Here is a 25,171-nt window from a genome sequence, read left to right as displayed (position 1 = left end):
ATACTCAGGTGCTACTATGGGTCACGAATTGAACTAGTTGCTCTCAAAAACTAATTCTAACAGCCCTGCAAAAGTAAGAATTATTATTCTCTGTTTTACAGATGAGAAAACTAAGTTTCAGAGAGTTAAGTGATTTTCCAAAACTCACATAATTAGTGAGTGTTAGAGCTGGTACTCATCACTGTCTCCAAAGCCCATGTTCTTTCTATTAAAAGCTTAAAAAATCATGCATTTATCAGCTTAAATAGACTGTAAGATACTGAAGTCCAGAAATCAGGTATTAATTTAAAAAGTCTTTTAACTTCCTGGTACACAGCTATATTTACTTTAAGCCTAGAAATAGTTGACTTTAAATGAACACAGTTAATTCTATCATTTTGCACAATTCAATTCATTATTAGTAGAAAAGTACTCAGAATGAAATAGATGTAGTTTTATGGTTCCCCTTCATTAGCCCAATGATAACAATTTGGTGGTAGATGTTAAGATTCATGTTTCAAATTTTCCTTTGTGCTTTCAAGTGCTTTTTGATGTATAATGAATTCTTAATTATCTGCACCCATGGGGAAAAGTTTAGGTGAAAATAGTGGTGGACACATATAAAATAATTTATACTTATACTCTATTTTAATGGTATACATATGAATAAATACATTTAATATTCTGGTGATTTGCACTAGAACATAAGGCTGAATAAAACAACAAAATTAAAATGACAGGAAGCCTTCTTAGTTTTCTGTTTTTGATCTCAGGCTATGATGAAAATGAAATATTTTCTTTGTTATATGCCTGCAGCACCAGTATGGAGGTTCCATCTCAGTTCTTCTTGTAGAAGAGAATGGTTACATGTTTGGGAAAGACTTGTCCCCCAATATCTGTGTCTACCTCTTCTTCCTTGGCACTTTGCTCAATTACATTTCATGCAGGTGAGGCCAAATGCCTACTTTTGGCCACTTCCAGTTCTGGTCTTTAAAACCTCCTACAAATTCTCACACTCTCTTTTCCTTGTCTTTAGGACTTAATGAATGGCCAATACACTAGATAGAAAAGAATAGACCGCTGAATGACTGTGTGAAGCAGAACACTTCCCAGTCCTCCAACCTGCATTCACTGTCCACTAAGAAGTGAGCAAGTAAAAGCTCAAAAACAAAACCCTTGTTATTAAGGGTTAGTTAGTCTTGTTATTAAGACTAATAACTATTAAGACTAATAACCCTTGTTATTAAGTCTTAGGTTAATGAAACTTAAGGGATATTTGTTATTATAGTTAGTATACCTTGACTAATGAAAACTGAATGCAAAGTCACTGTAAACTGCATCTATGGATTAACAACAAATGTGTAAATAACATATTTTAGATACTAATTTTCAGTGAAAAAAACATGATATTTATTACAAGTGGGTCAATGTTTACTGTCTGGAAATAATTACTATAGATTTTACTAGCTAAGGGAAACTAAATAAAAATTTGATTTTACTTAATCCAAAAAGGAATTGGACTAAGTACTAATGTAAGTACTGTCCAGTTTATCATTTCCATTTATCTACTTAAGAAATATTTCTTGAGAATCTACTCTGTGCTACACACAATTCTAAAGTACAGAGGGATGTCGATGAGCCACATGGGTGACCATCCTTATCCTCATGGAGTTTACCTTTTAGTGGAGAGAGGCCATAAACAACATAAAAACCAGTCATTTCCTGTTATAAGTGATTAAGTGCCATAGGGAAAAATGTATCCTTCTATAGGATTAAGAGCGTGGGGTGTGGCAGGGTGGAGGGGATGCACTTTTAATGGAGGTGGTTAGGGGCAGCTACAGTGAGAAGAAAACATTTTGATTAAGACTTCAAGGAACTAAGGGAGTGAGCACAGAACATTTAAGGAAACAATCAGAGCAAAGAACCTAAGTGGGGAACATGTCTATTTGTTCAAGGCAAGCAAGAGAGTGTTACTTTTTAGATGATAAAGTTAGGGAGTGCTTTAGTTTGCTAGGGCTGCCATAACAAAATGCCACAGACTGAGTGGCTTTAAAAGCACACATTTATTTTCTCATATTTTGGACTCCAGAAGTCCAAAATCAAGGTGTGGGCTGGTTTATATTCTTCTGAGAACTCTCTCCTTGGCTTGCACATGGCCCCCTTCTCACTGTGCCCTCCTGTGGTCATCTCTCAGTCTGAATTGTCTGTGTCCTAATCTCCTCTTCTTACAAGGAGACCCATCATATTGGATTAGGGCCCACCCTAAGAACCCTATTTTAAGTTAATTACCTCTTTAAATGTCCTATCTCCAAATGTAGTCACATTCTGAAGATACAGGAGTTAGGGCTTCAACATATGAATTTCAGGGGGACACAGTTCACACCATAACAGAGAGGCATTGTGCCCTGGCTCATGTAGGTCTTTAAAAAATTGAGCTTTTACTCACTGGAGTAAAATTAAGAGGCATTGGAGGCTTTGAGCAGAGGAGTGATATAACCTGATTTATGTCTTAACTCTCGCATGTGTTCAGGGCAGGGATAGAGAGAGGGACATGACTTAGGAAGCTATTGATGTAGTCTGAGCAAGAGATTAGGCAGTTTTGACTCACCTATAAACTGCTCAGTATTGGTATATCTGAGCTAGGTACTAGGAAATAATTTTTCAAATTAAAAATCTTAATATTTGGCAAAAAAACAGAAAGTGTGTTTATTTTACAAATGGGGAAACTGGGGCCTAGATTAAAATAGTTTTCTAAGTTTTCACAACTTCTTAACGGTAAAGTGACTCTTAGGTCAGTGATCTTTTCATTATCCTTCACATCAGTCTCAAATTCAAACTTTTTTTTATGTTCAAGAATATTTGTCTCTTCTCCCAGATTCGTGCGTGAGTCATTCATTCCCTTCAGGTATCAATTCAAATGCACCTTTAGAGAAAAATTACCTGACCACTCCACATAAAACAGTAAACAATTCCCTCATCCCTGCCTGTCCTCATCCCCTTACCCTGCTATATTTTTCTCTGTACTGCTGAGATCATACATAATTTTAATTTTATTTCCTTGTTTATTGTCTGAATATCTCCTCTAGAATATAAGGTCTACAAAGTCAAGGACATTTTTAGTGATATATATGTGTGTGTGTATATATATATATATATATATATATATATATATATATATATATATAAAAACAGTATATATATGTATATATATATGTAAACATGCAATATACACATTTATACCTACATACATACACATTTTGTATAATATATATTTAGTTATATATATATATTTATATATATGTATGTGTATATATAAATGTATATATATATATACTATATATATAAAATAATAACCAACATAAATATTTTATTTCGGTAGTACCTTCCAAGTTTAATTGTTCTCTTATTGAAGATGTAGATTTTTAGAGATAAAGTGCAGTATACTTGAGTTTTGGAATAGTGTTTTAACTTTCAAGTAATGTTTTGAGTGAAATTTTTAACACAATTATTTGACCAGCAGCTCTTTCTCTTCTTTTGGAAATAGACTCTTCTCATCCTTTTCTCCTTCCTACCTCAACTCCTCTGGGGAACTGCTATCACTCCCACCCTCCAGTCTAACCATTTGGGTCAAGGGGATCAGCCATATTCATACACTTTCCTCATCCCCTAGCTTCCTGGTTAAGAGATGACAGATCCAAGTTGGACTAGTCAGAGTCTTTCCAGTTTTTTTAAAACTGGATATGAGAATTATTTATTTTCCTATGATGAAAATAAAGGACTCTACTTGGAAGAAGTTGGTTTGCAGTAAGAAAAATGAGGCAGATGCTTAGAGATTCTGATATGAGAGTATCCTGGTGAGATTCAACTCCGTGACTCCAGTTGTATCCATATCCGTGTCTTTTCTGCAGTTTGGTTGTTCTAACTGTCCTTGTATTCTGGAGCTAATAAAGTTTCCTCTTGCACTTTAGTTTGCTTTAGGTTTTTATTATTAGCAAATACATGATTTCAGATTAATACACTATGGTAAATATCTATCAAAGTCCTAATGAAGTTGTTATAATTCCTTGTTAATATAATTTGTAATATTTCTCATCATATCTAATAAGGAATATGGAAATACACACGAAAAAAATCATCCACAGTTTTCCTTTTTTTTGTTACTTTTAACACTTCTAGAAAGGACATTGCTAATATCTTCTTCAAAGGACAGGAAAACAAATTATCCTTTTGGCATGAACCATCACACCTGTGTGCTCCTGGTAAGGATCAGGTGCTTGTCACCATGGCTTACAACACATATTTGAACGAGAGTCCTAAAGAAGGGATCAATTAGTAGAGATAGAACCCTTTTATGAATCTGACCTTTAAACTAGCATAGTGGGCAATAACCATTAACAGATCAAATATGAGAAATGTCAGGTGTGGAATAAGCCGTGACAGGAAATATTTCATCAGCCTAAGCCCTTGAACAATCACAGACAGACCTTGGAGGCCATTCTGTAGGCACCCTTCTCCTTACACTCTGTGATAAGGATGATGGGTTGCTTCTTTTACCACCGCCCTCCTTAGCTCAATGTTCAGCCAAAAGGAGATCAAATTGACTCAAGTGTACCATAATTCTGAGAAAATTACCATTGTGAGGTGACCCAGTTTCTTCATTATTGCTGTAGAGAAGGAGTCCTGATAGAGAAATAAACTTAATATCTTTAAGTACTCAGTCCTATATTTTTCTAGGCTATGTGTAGTGTTGTAATGGCATTGCATATTCTTTTAGCCAGAGGCATCTTCAGCCATGTTCCCCAAACCTATTTTTCCACTTGTTAAGTACATCTCATAGCTTCAGGTTTAAGGTCACTGTAGAGCTGGCAACTGGAAGGCAGATAAAAATAGTTATTGGTGTGGTATGCACAGTTACTATTTTAATACTTTTCACTGACCACATTTTGACTTACAGCTCTGTTGCTTTCTTTTGATGCAGCTGCCAATTAACCAATCTGGTTATGAAAGAATAGTAGTATGCCTATTAATATAATTTAACAAATGACACACTATATATGCAAAGACCTTTACTATTGGCAAAGTAGTTCCTCCAAATGCGTTTATTTCCTGACTAGTGACTGTAGCAGCTATAGATCTGGTTGTTGCTGAAATTAGAGATCCCATTATTGACACATTCAGGAGTGCCTTTAATATGGACCTTGTTTCTGAATTGTGGGAGGAAAATCATTGGATATTGCTCTGTCTGGGGCAATGATCCCTGAGCTCTTTTAGTGAACAATCCATCAGCAACCATGGTTCGGAGAGAAACATAAATCGTGTGCATCATCTAGCACCCAATAAACGCTAACAAGTAATGATAAGAAACGTTGAAGTGCAGGTTTGTAACTACAGGGAAATAAGACGGTACTAAAAGTGAAGAAAACATTTGAGTTTTCTTCGTAACAATTACTTCTGTCTTCTTACTTGAGAAGTTTTATTTCCTTTGCACTCTTGTACTTTCATCCTGATGACATGGCTATTATTTTATAGCAGTTTCAAGCAGTTAATTAATGAACTGCACACAAGTGACATGACACCACCTTGCCCAATTATCTCTAGCATCTATTTTTACAGTACAAAACACTGCCGCTTTGTGAATTGTCTCCATTCATAAATTGGCTCAGGAGGCAGTTACTTTAATAGCCAAAACAATGCAACAGTAGTGCCCCACTGGTGACAAAGTAATTGTAAATCACCATGTGAGATCTCATAAAGCTCACCATAAAAGCCTGGTGATATCATGTAATAAAAGAGCTCTTTTCTACTTAGTTAAGCAGCTATTGCTCAATTTACCGTGTAATCTCATGGGCCCCAGGCTCATTAGCTCATTTCATCTAGGACAGGATGTAGCATGAGGTTATGATGAAAACCTAGAACCAATGAATCACCAAGGATTTCTTTTTTTTCTTTTTTAAATTTCCTTGGCGTGCTTTATTTAAAAAGAAAGAAAGAAAGAAAGAAAGAAAGAAAGAAAGAAAGAAAGAAAGAAAGAAAGAGAAAGAAAGAAAAAAATATGTTGCCAGGTTGTTTTATTTCAAATTTGTTCAATCAGCTTTATCTTCACACTGTTTTTTCTCTCTAATCCACCCTCTTCATTCTGGTCACCAGTATTCTTGGACTTCTAACACACTCACACCCACCATCTGTCTGTTAAATTTGAATGTCCACGTGACTACTTTGGTTTTCTTTGAGTTTGTCACAGTGGTCTTTGTTTAATTAAAACTCATCTTAAAGAACAAAAAACAAAAACAAGAAAACCTCTCATCTTACATGTAAAATACTACCAATCTTGTGCACAGAAGCAAAAATGTTAGTTTTGAGAAAACCACGGGTAAATTTTACAATTTATTTTTTGCATAAGCAAAACTCACCATGGTGACAATATACTTTCCTGACATAAATAATGAAAAAATACAGGTATGCCCTGTCGTTGATATATTTAATAGAATAGGTTAGAGTGTTCTTAAGGATGCTCATTCTGTCATTAGTAGTGCTAAGATTCCCAAATTTTGTCACCAAAATGTATACAACCAGTAGTATTTAGTACAGTCTTTGTCATTTTTAACACAATTTTCAACTACATTTATATTTCTCCAGCAAAGTCATTTGTATAGGACTAAAATATTTCATACAAATCATTAAGATTATTCTCTATGAAGCAAAATTGTTTACAAAATAGGAAGTCTGGGATAAAATTTCCTGCTATCTACCAGACTACTGATAAAAAAAAAAAAAATGTTACACATGTCTTATTGAGTTCAAAATGTGTATGTTCTCTGTTATTTACTCTTTTCTTATCATTTGTGAATACTTCTGCCTATTCTCCAGTAAGATCCTTTGAAGCCTTTTACTTTTTTGAACTCTACCTATCTACCATACTCTACTACAGTTTTTTTAAAATTTTGTTTATAATAGTTATTTCATGGACACTTATTAAGTAAGAGTCTTTTTCAAGCAAAAGTACCAAAATTTGCTTTTCTAAATACTATTTGCATTTACAAGCAGTCACTTTAGGAAACCATATATTCCAAAAATATTGCTGTGAATTTTTGAAACTCCTCTCTTGAACTTATCTTTAGAACAATTTTTAGGACACGTAGGAAAGCCATGCCTCACTTTTATTTTAATTTTAAATCAAAACAAATATTAATGCTTAAATCCTTCAGATATTCATTAACTCCCGAGGGATTCTGGCTAATTCTAAAATCTAATCTATGGGCAAAAAACATCTGAAGATATATATGTAATGAGCCAAGGATTCTGATGGTCAATAAAAAATGGCATTAAAATGACAACCACACTGGAATAAACTGACCGCTTTGTAAGATAAGATCTTTGAGGGATATAACAATTTTCTATTTCACTTCTAATACTTTAGCTAAAATTACTCAGAACCATTACTTTATGGCAAGATCTTTAATAACGATTCCACCATGAATCACTGTTATATTTAAATTACTTGATTAAAGGAAACAAGTAAATGTGATACTACATTTGTATACGTTATATGCAAAATACCAAATACACCAAATATAAAATATATTCACACGTAAAATGTTATGGAATGTGTTTTATTTTCTGATATGACTTTAGGAACAAAAAGGCAAAACATGCACTACATGCTACATAATTTAACACATAATTCTGAATCGATTATATTGAACAAAAATATGATATTTTCTTACATACTAAATATGAGGTACCAAAAGTTTGTTCTTATGGTATAAGTTATTTAATTATAACATGTGGATATAGATGTGTGTATTTTAACTTGGTTGACCTTTAGTATCTAAACTTTTACATTAGATATACTAGAATGAACTGCTGGTGTTTTATGTATTTCCCAGGAAATTTCTGGTGGCAGCAGATTCTAGCTTAAATTGCAATAATTTGCTGATTTATTATGCCAAAGCCACATCTAGTATTAATCTATTTGGCCAATACAAATGTCAGGAAAGATAAACACCTAATTTGATTAAACAAATTGACAACTGACTATTTATTGAAGGAGGATAGATTGAAAAAATAGGATCCATAAACACAGACATCATATTCTGAATCTGATATCGATAAAATTCTGTGCCATGGTACATTTTTATATTGCTCTTGGAAAAAATATTACAATGATTTGGCCATGGAATGTTGAGTGGAAGTCTTATAACTATCAAGGATGGTGCAAATTATCTGTGATTTACACACTACTTGAGGTAGGAGTAATATATTTGCTACTATCAGTCATACAAACAAAAGTGGGGTCACAAAGTAGGTCCTTATATCAGAATAGCCATGTGAATATATAGTTGTCAGAGTCTGAGACATTATTGGAGGTTTCAGCATATAGTGGGTGTTGAGCCCAGGCAGATTACAATTTTTAACACATGTAGTAGAGATCTCCCATTTGCAGCAACATGGATGGACCTAGAGATTATCATGTTAAGTGAAGTAAGTGAGACAGAGAAAGACAAATATCATATGATATCACTTATATGTGGAATCTTAAAAAATGGTACAAATGAACTTATTTACAAAACAGAAATAGACTCACAGACATAGAAAACAAACTTATAGTTACCAAAGGGGAAAAGGCAGGAGGGATAAATTAGGAATTTGGGATTAACAGATACACACTACTATATATAAAATAGATAAACAACAAAGATCTACTGTATAGCACAGGGAACTATATGTAATATCTTATAATAACCTATAATGGAAAAAATCTGAAAAAGAATATATATACATATATATATATACATTTTTTATATATAGACACACAATATATATATTACTGAATCACTTTGCTGTACACCTCAAACTAACACAACATTGTAAATCAATTATACTTCAGTTAAAAAAAAAAAAGATATCTCCACTAAGAATGCAGGATGAGGGAGCAAACTCACACTTATACAGCCCTGCTAGGTGGTTTATGTGCCTATCCTGTTGACTCCTCTCAATAGCCCTCTGATTAGATTCATTCAACGGATATTTTCAAGAGGCTACTTTATGCCAGGCAATGTTCTAGCTCTTGGGGATTTAATAAGAACTTAAGCAGTCATTGTTCTCATGAGTTTATGTAAAGGTTTCTCAACCTTGGCACTATGGACATTTTGGGCCCAATAATTCTTTGTTACAGGAGCTATCATGCATTTCTACGTTGTTGAACAGCATCCTTGACCTCTACCCACTAGATGAAAGTAATGCCCCTGCAAGTTGGGACAACCAAAAAATGTCTTTGGATATTGCCAAATGTCTCCTAGGAGACCAAATTGCCCCCAAATTGAGAACCACTGATTTACATAATAGTGGAAGGAAGACAAGCAGTGAATCATTCAACAAATAAGTAATGCACTTTCAAATATGAGAAACACAATAATGGGACAGAGAGTCACTGAGGATAGTGGTGGAGAGGATAAGAGGATTTGTACAGAATTTGCAACTTACTGGAAAGGTCTCTCAAAGTGGGAAGTCTTAAGAAAATACTGAATGATGTAAATACCTAAGAAAAGAAGTTAGAGCAGAAGAACAGCAAATGCAAAGGCCGTGGGTGTGCAAAACATTGGCCTAGAGAGGTTTCTTCATTTGCCCAAGGTCATGTAAAACCAGGACCTAAGGCAGATATGTCTGTCTCCTGATCCTGTGTTCTTTGCATGACCTTCTGTCACCTCACTTTAAATCAAGACAACTGTAATTCAAATATCCTAGAGTAGAAATGTGGTGAGTTCTTCAGGTGGAGGAATGATCTGAATGCATAGCCAAAACACACTAGTGGCTGCATATGGTTAGATGGTCTGGGAAGGGGAAAACGTTGTTGATATTAACAGAGGAATACAGTCAGAAAACATAAATTTTTCACAGTAATAATAAGAACATTAATATGCAAAATATTAATATGAATATCCATGTCCCTCCCACCCCTTCCTTCCTTCTTCACAATGTAAGCTATCAGAGACATAGTTTTCCCAAAGAATATGTTTTACAAGAAACCACATTGGGTGGCATACCAAGGCAAAATTAGAAAGAAAGTCTTTTTTTTTGCTTTTTTTTTTTTCCAGAAGATGTTGGGGATAGGAGTTTATTAATTAATTAATTTATTTTTGCTGTGTTGGGTCTTTGTTTCTGTGTGAGGGCTTTCTCTAGTTGTGGCAAGCGGGGGCCATTCTTCATCGCAGTGCGTGGGCCTCTCACTATCGAGGCCTCTCGCTGCGGACGGAGCACAAGCTCCAGACGCTCAGGCTCAGCAGCCATGGCTCACGGGGCTAGTTGCTCCACGGCATGCGGGATTCTCCCAGACCAGGGCTCGAACGCGTGTCCCCTGCATTAGCAGGCAGATTCTCAACCACTGCGCCACCAGGGAAGCCCAGAAATTCTTTTTATCTGATAATAATTCATCCTAAAATATAGTGTATCTCTGATACCATGAATTATAATATATGTTGCCAAAGAGATATTGCCTTTTATATTAGGTAATACTTGTTATGAACGATTTATGGTTTGTACATAATATTAAGTGGCCCGGACAGAGAGATTTCATTGAACTCTTGGGAAAGATTGTAACTTATATTTTCTGCTGACTTCTGTTTTCCATCGTTCCTTATTAAGATTTATGGAATATTTAGTCTTTGATTTCTTAATTATAATTGGCAGGTGTCCCTGAAGTTGTAAAGCAATTAGGGAGCCTGTAGTTATTTTCTTATAACAGCCGTGCTGGTGAACCTGATTTTTCTAGGGGGTTTATCATGCCCTATTTCTTCTTATTTATCATTCCAGATTGAATCCCTCAAGGATAGCATCCTAGCTGTGACCAATACCTCAGGGCACAGATGAAGATAAGGAGCCTGAAGAATATACAGATAAGTTTATTGCACCTGAGATTTGACCATCAGTGGTAATGTCTAACACCTTACAATATGAGCTTGTCTACATATTGTCACTAAAAGTAGAGGCCCCCTTGTTTTTGAAAGCATGACAAATTTCAACTCTGTTAATACTTGAGGCCTTTATTTACACAGAGACTGTAAAATGTTCCACAGTTTAAAAGAGTTTAAATTGTTTTTCCTAACTTATAGAGTAGAATTTTTCCTAATTTATAGAATAGAATTTTTAGACATCGGGAAGACAAACAGAACAAAACAAAACAAATGTATTTCCATAACTAACTCTACAAAGTCCCTTTAAATCTTATTTTGATTCAGGAAAGACTTTTATATTTCTCAGGAAGATTATATAGTTTTCTTTCTAGGAGGGAAAAAGAGCTCAATTCATCTTTTACAGTATTTGTTATTTATATCAATATTTTAAACTGGGTAATAATATAATACATGCTAAGTATTCTTAATGATGCATTCATTTATTTTGTAAAAATATTTACTTCTCTTCTTCTGTATACCAGATACTGGATATATACTGGTGAGAAAAAACACATGGCCCCTTCTCTCATTCAGTTTATAGTCTAGGAGGGAACACTTTATTTATTTATTTATTGAATAAATATTTGTTGCATCAGGCTAGCTTCTGTGTACAATGATAAAGAAGACAAAGTCCTGAATTCAAAAAGTATATATTTAGTTGAGATGCATTAAAAAGTAAACAAATACATATGTAATATAAAGAAGACAGATAAATCAAAGTAAGCAGATTATGGTATGTGGCTTGAATTCTTCTACAGTTATTACCTTTTTGTAAGCTTAAATTTTTTTTTTTTTTTTTTTTTTTTTTTCCTTGCGTTATGCGGGCCTCTCACTGTTGTGGCCTCTCCCATTTGCGGAGCACAGGCTCCAGACGCGCAGGCTCAGTGGCCATGGCTCACGGGCCCCGCCGCTCCGCGGCATGTGGGATCTTCCCGAAACGGGGCACGACCCCGCGTCTCCCGCATCGGCAGGCGGACTCTCAAGCACTGCGCCACCAGGGAAGCCCTGTAAGCTTAAATATTATAGAATAACTTTAATTCTAAAGAATAAATGGGAAGTATGGGAGTTAAAATAATTAGTCATGAATATTTTTTTATTGCTAGACTGTGAAGAAATCAAAGTGATAGAGAAAATACAGGAGGCAGATATATGGGGTCAGGTGAAACATTTTAAAGATGGAAGATTCTCAAACATGTTTGAATATGAATAAGGAGACAGGAGGGAGAGGAAAGCTGAAAATAAAACAGAGAGAGGGTACTCCTAGAGGAGCCAGTCCTTGAGAATGCAAGAACTGACAGAGATCTCACACATGGGAAATTTTTTCATCTATTTATTCATTCATTTATTCATTTATTTAATTATTATACATTTTGCTCAACTATGTGTTTGAAAGATATGAAAAAAAAACACGATCTCTACCAATGAAGAATTTATAATCTAAGACATATGACTAGAAAATAACTAATAATACATGAAAATATAAATTGTAATCACTATAGGAATTCAGAAGAAAAATCTCCATAGGCTGAAGTTTAATCCATATAAAGTGTTCCATATCTAAAGTCCCTGGCTTTTCACAGGCACTTCATGAATGAGGAATATAGTCGTTTTTCTTGGAAGAAGCTGTACTTGATTTAGTCCTTGAAGAAGGAGAAGTTATAGAAATAAGAGGAAAGGGCAAAGGGTTTGCAGCATAGGAGGAATTGCATGAGCACATGCAGAAGCAGCAATGGCATGTTACATGTTACATGTTATGTGTGTCCCTAAAAAAGATATGGTGGAGTCCTAACCCCTACATCAGACTGTGATCTATTTGGAAACAGAGTCATTGCAGATGCAATTAGTTAAGAGCAAGTCATACTAGAGTGGACCCTTAATCAAATATGACTGGTGTCCTTAAAATAAAAGGAGAAAAAGAAACACAGGGAGATGATATAGGCAGAGATTAGAGTGATGCATCTCTAAGGCAAGAAACACCAAAGATTGCCAGCAAACACCAGAATCCACAAAGGGGAAGAAAGCCTTCCTCTCTACAGGTTTCAGAGGGTTCATGAATGACCCTGCCATCACTTTCATTTCAGACTTTTAGCTTCCAGAACTCCGAGATAGTAATTTTTTGTTGTTTCCGCTACCTGGTTTGTGATACTTTGCTATGGCAGCCATAGGAAAATAATATACATGACAATTACTATAAATATAAGTATTACTTCAGTTGCATTTAAATTATGGTAGCTTTGTCTTTTAATATTTTTTGCATTTTATATTTCATATGGAAATATATTCTATTTAAATAACAGGAAGAAATTTTTGAAACTCTGTTAATTATGTCACATTTTATCTTAATTTTAAAAAGTATCCTTAAATTCAGTAATATTATTATGATAGGCCATATGATACACTTTTAAAGCTATATTTATAATAAATATATTAAAATATTAAGAACTACTTACAACATAATAGTAAATGTTAAGGGCATATATAAAAGTGTACATATCAATAGTATTTAATATATACACCCATACCTACATATAAATACATAATAGAAATGAGTGAACAGGGGGAAAATTACTAAAAGAATCTATAGCAAAATAATGATAGCAATTATAGTAAAGTTTGTCTTTTATTCTTGAAAATAAATCTAGAATGATTTACACATTCTTGGGAATAAAAATCTTCTCATCCATTTAAAAACAAAATGTTAGCTCTTGTTTGTTTACTACCATGATTGATGTTTGTATGCTAAAACTGAGCTGATTTAGTAAAGATTGTTAAATGTGCTTATTGCTTTTGACCTCGTGTATATCACACTCAGTAATACCTCACTTAGCATTAGTCTTCTGAGAAAAAGCAACAAAAACTCCCTTTTACCAAGTCAGTCTGAGTTCAGAAGTGTGGAGAGTATGGTGGGGCTTCTGTATCCTCAGATGGATTCTGGGTCACCCAGCTATAGGGAGAGATGCAAGACAAGGCCATGGTCTGCTGAGATACCCAGGAGACAGCAATTTGCTATCTTATCCCTAGACATAGGGCTGTAGCTATATGCAAGTTGAGAAAGGTATGGGTGGTAGAACCCAACTCACATTGCGATGACTAGGAAAGACTCTTGCGTACTATATATATGGTGCTTTTCTATGTTATTTTTCCTACTTTTCTATGTTATCTCTTCTTCTGTTAATTAAGTTTCTGAGAATAACATTGAACTGAAATGTGTGGTAAAACTCTAGATACAGCAAGGATAAACAGTTAATTCCAGAATAAACAACATATTATTCCAGAATAAACAACATTTTAGCAAATTTCAGGTGAGGTATCTCGATACCTAGATGGCTTAGTAACAGATTTTGGCTTAAATAATAAGTTACTACAACTTTAAAAGCAAACCAGAGTTAAAATGATTACAGCTCTATGTTAAATTTAAAATGCATTCAAAGAATAATTGGGTTTTAGAACATGAAGGGACTGGAACTTTGAATTATCTAGTGAACTTTATTTTATATATAATATACTGGAGGCACAGAGAGGTAAAATAACTCCTTAAATTTCCTTAGAAAGTTTGTGTCAGATCCAGGATGGAACAAAGGCCTTCTGACTCTCAGATGACAGGCTCTTTCCATTATACCATGCTCTGCTGTGATGAACTGTCAGAGATATTCAAGCACAGGCACAATGACTGTCAGTCAACCTGAACATAATCCACTAAGTTATGCTAATTCCCATAAAAACTAAGATGACACACAGCTGAAGGAATCCCCACTAGGATTTTGTTCATATAAATTTGCCCATTTATGGCAAATTTATCCTACTCTTTGGAATCATTTTATTCTCTTATGCAATTCCTATTGTCATGAACCCAGAAATCTCTAGGATTAGAGGAAGACAAAATGAGGAAAAATGAAACAGAAATGAAAGGAGTGCTCTTTCCCACATAAGCTAATATTTCTGCGATGAGTACCTATAATAAAGGAAACGGGAAGACAGGTGATGACATGCTCCGGCATCCAGCTAAGTTTCATCAATACTGGGTGCTGGGGCTTCCCTGGTGGCGCAGTGGTTGAGAATCTGCCTGCCAATGCAGACAACACAGGTTCGAGCCCTGGTCTGGGAAAATCCCACATGCCATGGAGCAACTGGGCCCGTGAGCCACAATTACTGAGCCTGCGCGACTGGAGCCTGTGCTCCGCAACAACAGAGGCCGCGATAGTGAGAGGCCTGCGCACCGCGATGAAGAGTGACCCCCACTTGCCACAACTAGAGAAAGCCCATGCACAGAAATGAAGACCCAACACAGCCATAAATAAATAAATAAATACATTGTGTATTATTAAAAAAAAAAAAAAAAAATACTGGGTGCTGAATGGAGAAAGGGCCTATTCGTTAACAGGTCAGAGGAAGAGGAAATTTGCATGTAGTGCTACAATTCTGGTAACAAGAGTTTTAGTATTCTCAAATAATTTAGCAAATGCAAGAAGATCATGGACCCAATGAGGCTTTAAATGTAATCAAAACATGAAAAAAATCCACTGTTTTGAATATTCAATAACTGTTATTACTATTACTTTCAGTTTCAATTTGTTAAAAATGCTTTAAAATACTCAAAGAAGACAAAAATACTTGGTTCCTTGAGAAAAAGGGGTTTTTGGCTTAATGAATGAAATACCAAGGAAAACTATTCGAAGGGGAGAAGCAGCTATCAAATTGCTGGCTGGAATGCCTGGATCTGTAAGGACTTTTGTTTAATAATCAGAAGGCCAAATTTAGGAGTGAAAGAAGAGAAGCAATTTGGGTAATCCCTTGCAAAAAATGTTTTTTAGAGTTTTTTTCCCCCTTGGACAGGAGACTAAACAGGTTGTAGGAGCATATACTTCAAAGCCATCCTCCAAATTTCTGCCAGGGTAATCTTTTTCCTGAATATGTAAATTTCATTATCTCATGTCACCATTAAAATTCTTCTGTGACTCTCCATTCAAATTCAAAATAAAATTTAAAATAAGCAAGTCAAAAGATACAAACTTCCAGTTATAGGATAAGTAAGTACTAGGGACATGATGTACAACATGATTAATATAATTAATATTTGTAATGTACATGTGTTATATATGAAAGTTGTTAACAGTAAATCCTAAAAGTTCTCATCACAAGGGAAACATTTTTTTTTTTCATTTTATTTTCTTTTTGTATCTCTATGAGGTGATGGGTGTTTAGTAAACTTATTGTGCTAATCATTTCATGATGTATGTTAAGTCAAATCATTATACTGCACTCAAACTTATACAGTGCTGTATGTCAATTAGATCTCAATAAAATTGGAAGGAAAAAATTAAATTAAAAACATTTAAAATTTTAGAACTGCCTGACTCTATCCACCATCCAAGATTTCTCTCCCATGGCTAGAAGACATTTGGATTTTATACACATTAGACCTTCTGTCACCCTTATAGGCAAAACACTCTCATACTTCAGTGCCTGGACTCACACAGCTTTCCTCTGCCGGGCATCTCCAGCTGTCTTTCTGCATAGTGGCCTTTCTTTCTTTCTTTCTTTGGCCACACCACTCAGCTTGCAGGATTTTAGTTCCCAGACCAGGGATTGAACCCAGGCCCCGTCAGTGAAAGCGCTAAGTCCTAGCCACTGGACGACCAGGGAATTCCCCCTTGTGACCCTCCTTTAAAGCCCAATTCAGTTGTCTACTGTGGAACCTTCCCTAAGCCTCTCTGAAAAGTCTTGCTTACTCTGTGCATATGTAGCATTTATACATGACACTATGGATAGATCCTATGACAAGGGACTTCAGTTATATGCATGTGAGCATAGAATTTATGTGTTAGTCATCTTTCTATCTCCAGCACCAAATCAGTGCTTGACATATAATATGTGATCAATGGATGCTTTAAGAATATATAGGTTAAAGAATGCACACACTTGTTGAAGCCCAACTCAAACACAGAAAAATATGTGTTTGGGTTGGGCTTCAATATCTTTGTGTTGTGTGTTTATCTCACAGACTTTTGTAGATAGATGAGTGCTATTAATCTAAAAGCAACACCAAAGGGGACTTTAAAAGCAAAAAGAAGTCAAACCTGAAGGGAATATGATAAAAATAGAAACAGCTTCCTAACATCTTTGTCTTAAGCGTTATTCCATGTATAGAGTAGGATTATGGGTTGACAGTATGCATTTGAGCCTCAGGACTTTTAAAAATAAGGATATTTCCAAAGGCAATTGTCATTGCCTTTTGGCCCTTATGCTTCTCTTTCACCCCAACAGGGCTCTGACCTTCCCTAGATTAATTGGTCCCCATCACTATTTTCTAAAGATGCTCTACTTATGGAGAAAAGTAGGTGACTCAAGTGAAGTGATCCTTCAGAAATGGATAGCATGATTAGACCCAATATCCAAAAGTCTTTCTACCACACAGCAAATAGAATTGTTTTGCTCTGGTGAGTGACTAAAATGCTGCAATTAAGTGAAATGCAGTCATTTATATACATTTTGCTTCAAGTAACAGAATATCCATCTAAAATCTCTTTAAGAAATAGCAATTTATTTATCTCATATATGAAAGAGCTCAAAAGTAAGAAAGCATTGGTTTAGCTATTCAAAGATGCCAAAGGCCAAGGCTGTCCTCTACTTTCTCTTTTCTGTCTCCTGAGCGTTGGCTTTTTACCTTGGTCTATTTGCTTTATTATCTTAAGAAGCTCTTTCAGGTATTATGACTTTGAAAAGCAGAAAACTGGAATCATTTGTCTATGATGGAAATAAAGTCCGATTATTGTTCCCAGCCACATTAACAAAGAGCATTGCCCTCGTCAACTGACAGCTTCCACTATTACAGACATAAACTTTGACAGACATATGGAATATTTTACAAATTTAATTAATTTCCATTATGGCTGTTGAAGCAAAACATGACACAGAAATCTGAACTTTTCATACACCATCTAATTTGAGGCCTTAAAAAGATGATGATAAATAATTTTTCATAAGTTAATTTTTCAAACATGAAAGACAATGGGGATAATTATATGGACTGGAGAGGATTTAAATTTTTAAAAGAAGCTGAAATTATTGTATGGACAGACATTTACAAAACAAAAGCTAGCTCTCAACTGCTTCTGTTATTATGATAAAAGTAAAAGTAACTTTGTTTTAATAAGATTTTCTAAAAATTGATTAATCACTTTGTTTAAAATTTTCCAAAATATTCTCAAGATGAAAATCTAAAGCCACAAATTATAGTGAATTAAAATAAATCCACAAAAGATATTCAATGAATTTTCCTTAAATTTTTAAAATTTGTTTTCTTTGCCTATTTTTAAGGGAAGTGTCTGGGAAGACTAACCCAGACTGGAGAAAAGATCTTTTAAATACCCCCAGTGTAATTATAAGATCTCACTTTTCTCCTTCCTCTTTACTCTAAGAAGCCATGTTTGTTTTTTTCTTCATACAGAGACAAGACTTAAAGTAACTGCTGTTCACAGCTTGAAAGCACAAGACCTTTACTACTTAATTCTTTCCTCCCTCGAGGTGGCCTCTTGCTTTAATAAATTGAGGGTTTAACCCTAATGTTTTTGTTTTAAACTTTTTTTTTAAAATTTGGTTCAAGGGTAAAGGGTAGAAAGGCAAAACGCAACAGGCTATATTATTTCATCGTTATGTACTAAATTTAGCATCATAAACATATAATGCACTAATAAGTTATTCTATTTCTCATAGGCAAAATCATAAAAAGGAGATAATAGTAAATATCTTGGAGTATATGTTAGTTCTAAACATTTTTAACATTACTCATTAAGAAAGTGAAAAAGTATATTTTTATAATGGTAAATTCTCAGGCATTTTAAAATCAAAACATGAAGTCTATGACCCTTCACTTGCATCTGGAATGGGCTTAGTAATTTGTTTGTAACTCTAGGAATGCTACAGAAATGATGCTGGATGGCTTTCAGGGCAAGATTGGGGAAAAGTCATGCAACCTCTGTTTGGTCCTCTTGGGTTGCTCACTCTGGGTAAAGCCAGCTACCATATAAGAAGTTCAGCTACCTAGAAACTACCATGCTGGAGTGGTCTCATGGGGGCACTGTGGCCAGCATCAACTGTAGCCATGTGAGTCTGCCATCTCTACCTCCAGCACAGTCAAGGCTTCAGATGACTGTAGCCCCAACCAAGAGCTGACTTGTCAATGCATAAGGTACTTGAAGCATGTACTATCTGGCCAATTCCTTCATGAATTTCTGACTCATATCTCAGGAACTCATTCAAATACCTGCCATAAGCCACTACTTTTAGAGTAATTCAGCAACAATGCTATTAGGGATTTTAGTTAAAATTATTTGAAATCAGTTTTATAAGAAGGAAAAATTGTAGAGCAAATTTGTTCAAAATACATGCCTTTCAGGAAACAGAGACAGTTCACACAGGCTCTAATTTAGTCTTTACTTTTACTTTGGCTTATGTTTTTTTTGGGAAGAAGTATCTACACCTGATTTGTTCTTTTTGATGTACGGGGGGATTTAAGTTATCAAAGTCATTGTAATCTAGTCATAAGAAAGGATATTTTCTTCTTTCTTGACTATTGTCTATGTGAGATAAGACAGGACCAAACATTAATATGAACTCCCATTAAGAGATTCTTCTATTATTTTAAAGTAAATTTATATAACTTATTTTTGAAATTTCTAATAATTTTTCTAACTTCAGATGCAGTTAGACAAAACACAAAATTGAGCCTAAGTATCAGCAAACAAATGAAAGTGATGAAACTTCTTCTCAGAACTTAAAAGATTATGAAAAGCTTTAGTCACTGGTCATAGGAAGAAAGGAAAGAAAGATTTGTAGGTAGTTGGAAAGGGAGAGATCAGAATTAAGGATCTCCAGCTAGAGCCATCATATTCTCCAAGAAGTAAATGGAAATATATAGAGAAAAGTACATTATGATCAATAAATATATATACATGTAGGCATTCAATAAATATTAGTTTAAGTTGTCAATGATTGAAGAGATCTCTATTTTTTTTTTTTTTTTTTTTTTTTTTTTTTTTGCTTCTAAGCATCACTCTTTTCTTGCTTTCTCTTTGCCTCTCTGAACCCCCTTGTGAATCTTTGTGAATTCTTTTTTCTACGTACTCTTTCCTGTTTTGTCCTCCCTCTTCTCCCTATGTGTTTTTGTTTAATTCTTTTTCTCTCATATAACAAAAAGTCTGGTCTTAAGACTGGAGCAACATTTCTGTAATGTCTTCAGAAATGACTCAGGCTCCTTCCATCTTCCTGTTCTACCATCCTTAGCATTTGGCTTTCAGCCTCATGGTCATAAGATGGCACTTCACTTAGAGACTTGATTGTATCACTGTTCCTATTAGGAGGAAGGTGGAAGGTAAATTATCTTAAGAAAGCTGTCTGCTCAGTTAAATCTCTTTCAAAAGCATTCTTAAATCCCATCCAGAAGACTCTTTTTTATAGAATTTGGCCATAAGGATAACCACAGCTACAAGAGAGTCTTAGCAAGTAAGTAATAGCATCTGGACACAAAATCATCCTTTCCAAATTAGAGCTGTAGAGTTAAGAAAAAGATGAAAAAAGATATGGGCAGGAAAAGAACAGCTTCTCTTTTATCCTCCAAGGTGGAAATCTGAGTCATCTGCAAAATTTCAATCTCCTTTAAATTACTCTTTGGGACTCTTCTTCAGAACACAAATTACTCAACAGTTTTTATCAATCCCCCATCAAATCTGCCATTCCCTATTTTTTTTTTTTCTTTTCATTGTACTGCTATAGTAGATTGAATGGTAGCCTCCCAAAAGATATGTCCACATTCTAATTCCTGAGACCTATTAGTGTTGCCATATTTGAAAAAAGAGTCTTCACAGATGTAATTAAGTTAAGGATGCTGAGATGAAGAGATCATCCTGGATTATCCAGGTGAGTCCTAAATCCAACAATCCAGGTATCTTTATAAGAGATACACAGGGGAAATTTGAAAGATGGAAGAGTAGAAGGTCATGTGAAGATGAAGGCAGAGACTGGAGTGATGTAGCCACAGCCAAGGAAAGCCAGCAGCTACAAGGAGATGGAAGAGGCAAGGAACAAAATCTCCTGCAGAATCTCTAGAGGGAGCAGCCCTGCCAATACCTCTGGCCCTTATCTTCTGACCTCCAGAATTGTGAGATAATAAATTTCTGTCGTTTTAAGCCACCAAGTCTATGGTAATTTATTACAGAAGCTTCAGGAAATTAATATAACTACCCTAATTTGTATCATTTTTTTTTGGCCTAGATTGTAGCAGCATTGCAATATTGTCTCTCTCCCCCCATTCTTGCCCTAGTTCCATCATTGCAGTCACTAGGTTAGTCTTCTTATAATACACATTTGATTATTACTTCATGTTAAAACCTTTAAATTGCTTCCTATTGACTATAGGCTAACATTTAAATTCCTTTATTGGTCATACAAGTACCTTTACAATGAAGTCCCTCTCTATCCATACAAATTTAGCTCCTTACACTGTTAACTTGAAACATACATAGTTTCCTGCAGTACTATGAATTCCCCTGCTATATACCATGATTTAATTTCTCTGTATGCATCCTTTCATCTGCCCAGAACACTATCTTTCCCTATTCAGTAAGATTCTTCTTTTTGTGTGCCAATAAGTGCTTATTCTATGATCCCATGGTACATAATGTCGTAATTTTTTGAGCTCGGTTTAAATGTGAACAGTCTTTGTAATTTTCACTTTAGGAAGTAGCAGCGGCATAATAAGTACTTAACAAAAATTTTGTCAAATAATAAAGAAGTGATGTATATTGTGGTCATTAGAATTGGGTGTTACCGAGAATGCGGATCCATGGAAAAGCGAGGAAAGGCCATTGGCTTCAGCTAAAAGTAAATGACTAGACACCTTAGGGATAGCGATTTTGGTAAAGATTTAAGTGCTGATGGCTGATTGCTGGAAATTAAAAAAAATAGCAGGTGTTTAGGAAGTAAATAGAGTAACTATAGATTCTGAGTTCCAGAAATCTGGCCACAGAAAAAAAGGAAAGTTATATGTGTCTAGCATTTTAATTAGCTTCTGATATTATATTCATTTTTAAAAAGAGTTTGCATTGTGATTTATGGTTCTGGACATGTGTTGTTACTGCTGCTGTTTTTTCTGCCTGATTATTTATTCCTCCTACCTTTGCTAAGAGCATACTGCTTTTGTTTAGAAGAATTGCCTCTCCCTCATTTTATAGAGTCTTAATGAGACTGGAAATCAAGCTGTTTTTTTTCTTTTTTTTTGCGGTACGCGGGCCTCTCACTGTTGTGGCCTCTCCCGTTGCGGAGCACAGGCTCCGGACGTGGAGGCCCAGCGGCCATGGCTCACGAGCCCAGCCGCTCTGCGGCATGTGGGATCTTCCCGGACCGGGGCACAAGCCCGTGTCCCGTGCATTGGCAGGCAGACTCTCAACCACTGCGCCACCAGGGAAGCCCCAAGCTGTCTTGACTTATACTAATTGAGGTATGGTACGTGGCCCAATCTTGGCCAATAGATTCTCATTGTTGGTACTTTGACTCCTGAAACAATCCATAGAGAAAATGGCCTAAGTATATTCATTTCAATGGAGAGCCTAGATGAGATAGCTGAGTGGTTCCTGACACTTACACCCTCACAGCTGACCTTTTCCCTGTCTTTTTTTCACAACCTGCTTTATCTTTCCATTGATTCTTGGAACTACCTGTTATTCTTCCAACAAGTTTTCCTGCTTATGCCAGCCATAGTCAATTTCTGTAACTTGCATCCAAAGAATCAAACTGCCCTAACTTATTTAGCCGAAATTTTTATTGATATTAATGAATGGGAAACAACCTTAAAGAAGAAAAAAAGGAAATTCTTTAGTGGAGAGAAAAGCTAGCATTTGCATGATGGCTACTGTTCTTATCGTACTACTCAATGGCTCATATTAAGAAAGAAAAATTTTCCCTTTTCTTGGAGAAATTTAAAGAGTGAGTTTAAAAAATCATTTCAGACGTCTTTGTAAAAAGTTAAAATGTCACAGATTCAAGATTATTCAAATTTACACAGAGAAGTACTTAGAGGAGATTAACTAGATAAAAACTGTGATGTTTGTCATTTCTAATTCCAGTAATTAAGTGCTGCTCTTCTTCTACTTGAAAAGGCCTCTGTGGAATTATATTAATGGCATAATGGAGAGTCAAAGAAAAAAATCAAAACTATTATGAAAAAGAATGGTATTAAAAAATTCATGAGCTGGAACCTTCAGAAAAGGAGAGTGTTTATGGTGATAGATGATCAGGATTACTGGAATGATACGTGGTCTTTTGTCCAGAAGGACATGCCACCTCCTATATTCCTAAAATCTATAAAATGCATTAGAAACATTCTCATCAGGAAGATGACAGTCGAGTGCTTTAATTTAATTTCTTCCAGTACAATACCACCACTTAATTCTTATTTATTCCACAAAAGATGATTGCTTAATCTCAGTTATAAGATGGTTATTTTTGAGACAGTTAATGTGAACATTATGGCTAAATAGTGTTAATACTTTATCATTTTTTGAAATGAGAAAAGTATCCTGCTTAGGCCTTAGAGATGTGATCCTAAGAATGGCAGTTATTATTTGTCTATATTACCCTGATTTGTCTGTCTTCTGCTCAGATATCAACATTCTGACTAGCGACTCTGTTCAGTCCTTTGTGACAGGGATATGTAGAAATGGAAGGCAGGAAAGTCTAGAGGGATTCAAAGAAAGACAATTTGGAAAAACTGAATTAGAGCCCTAGGAAATCAAGTAATTGTACGACCTTAATGAAAATACTTACCTTTGTTATTTCTCAGTTTCTTTATCTCTGAAATGGAGATTATTTTACCTAATCTTCTTATCTCATAGAATTGCTGGTAGGAAAAGAAATAAAGTATGAGAAAAATTTTAACTAAAAAAAAAATTCTGTGTAAATGCAAAATACAGTATTAATTGAGTCACATATCACACTATTATAATAACTTAGGTTAGTGTGCTCCTCCACAAATAATAAAGCACGTGAATTTGTTAGAAATCATAAATTAGATAAAAATTAAAAACAAAAATATATTCAAAAGCAATCAATGTGATACTTATAGAACTTAAAAAGCTATTATGTACACATACTCTCAAAGAAAAGTGAAACCCATCCATCTTGCACATCCTGGCTAATTCTTTTTTAAAAGAAATTTAAAATTTTAAAAATGAAATTAAAGAAAAAGAATTTCTAGAAATATTGGTAACAATATGTAATAAGATGTTTATCCTTTTTAGATTTTACTATGAAATTTTCCTTGTGTCTATAGCCCACGTTACCATTGGCTTTTACTCCTTCCACATACGATCCATTTCTAATAGTCATAGTGCAGATGCTTTCATGTGAAACCCAAAGTCATCCAATCCAGCTATGTGACATTTTCTATTCCTGTTCTATTGCAAGTTGTAATACAGAAGGTGCCATATGATCTTTTTTTAAGTGTATATTTATTAAGATATACCAATGCATTAAAAAAATTCGTGTGGTAGGTTAAGTTGGCTGATACTGACTGTTTACAAATTATGGTCTTTTTTAATAATTAAATTTTAATTGAGCCATGTAGAACATAAAAGATAACTGTGTATGTGTTGTCTACTTGAATAATATTTCAAGGTACATCTTTTCATTTTACTGCTTTTATTGATACTGTTACAGTTTGTGATTTCCCCACAGCTGTTTTTATTTCGTGAAAATCATTCATCCCATGAGCATGACTATAGCTCTAAGCATTTTATAATAAATTGTTATGATCATTAAACACATGTAGTTAAGGACTTCTTTGCATCTATTTCCTTGTTCTTCGTTTTAATTTTTCATCATCTTTATTAATCTTATATATCAAATATAATTTTTAAACCCCCCAATTAACAAGCTACATATGCTCTGTCTGTGCACTGAGAACTATCTTCCCACATTGTTTCCACACATCGTGCACATCCCCTCCCTGGTACAGATTTCCCAGCAGCACACGGCTCGCTTTCTGCTCATGTTGCTGATTGCCTCCCATTCCTGCCATATACTGTGGTCCGTGGTGATTTCCCATCCTCCTGTTACATCTTCTTTTCTGGTCTCCCAAACAGTGTTCCAATTACTTCTCCTCTGTAGCTCCCCTGATCATGTCTTCGCCTTGCTTCTGCTGTCTTTTTTTTTTTTTTTTTTTTTTTTTTTTTTTTTTTTTTGTTTTTTTG

Source organism: Lipotes vexillifer, unplaced genomic scaffold (genome assembly GCF_000442215.2).
Source record: "Lipotes vexillifer unplaced genomic scaffold, Lipotes_vexillifer_v1.1 scaffold280, whole genome shotgun sequence".
NCBI lineage: Eukaryota > Metazoa > Chordata > Mammalia > Artiodactyla > Lipotidae > Lipotes > Lipotes vexillifer.
The sequence above is the reverse complement of the archived record's forward strand: the minus strand, read 5'-3'. Positions refer to the sequence as shown.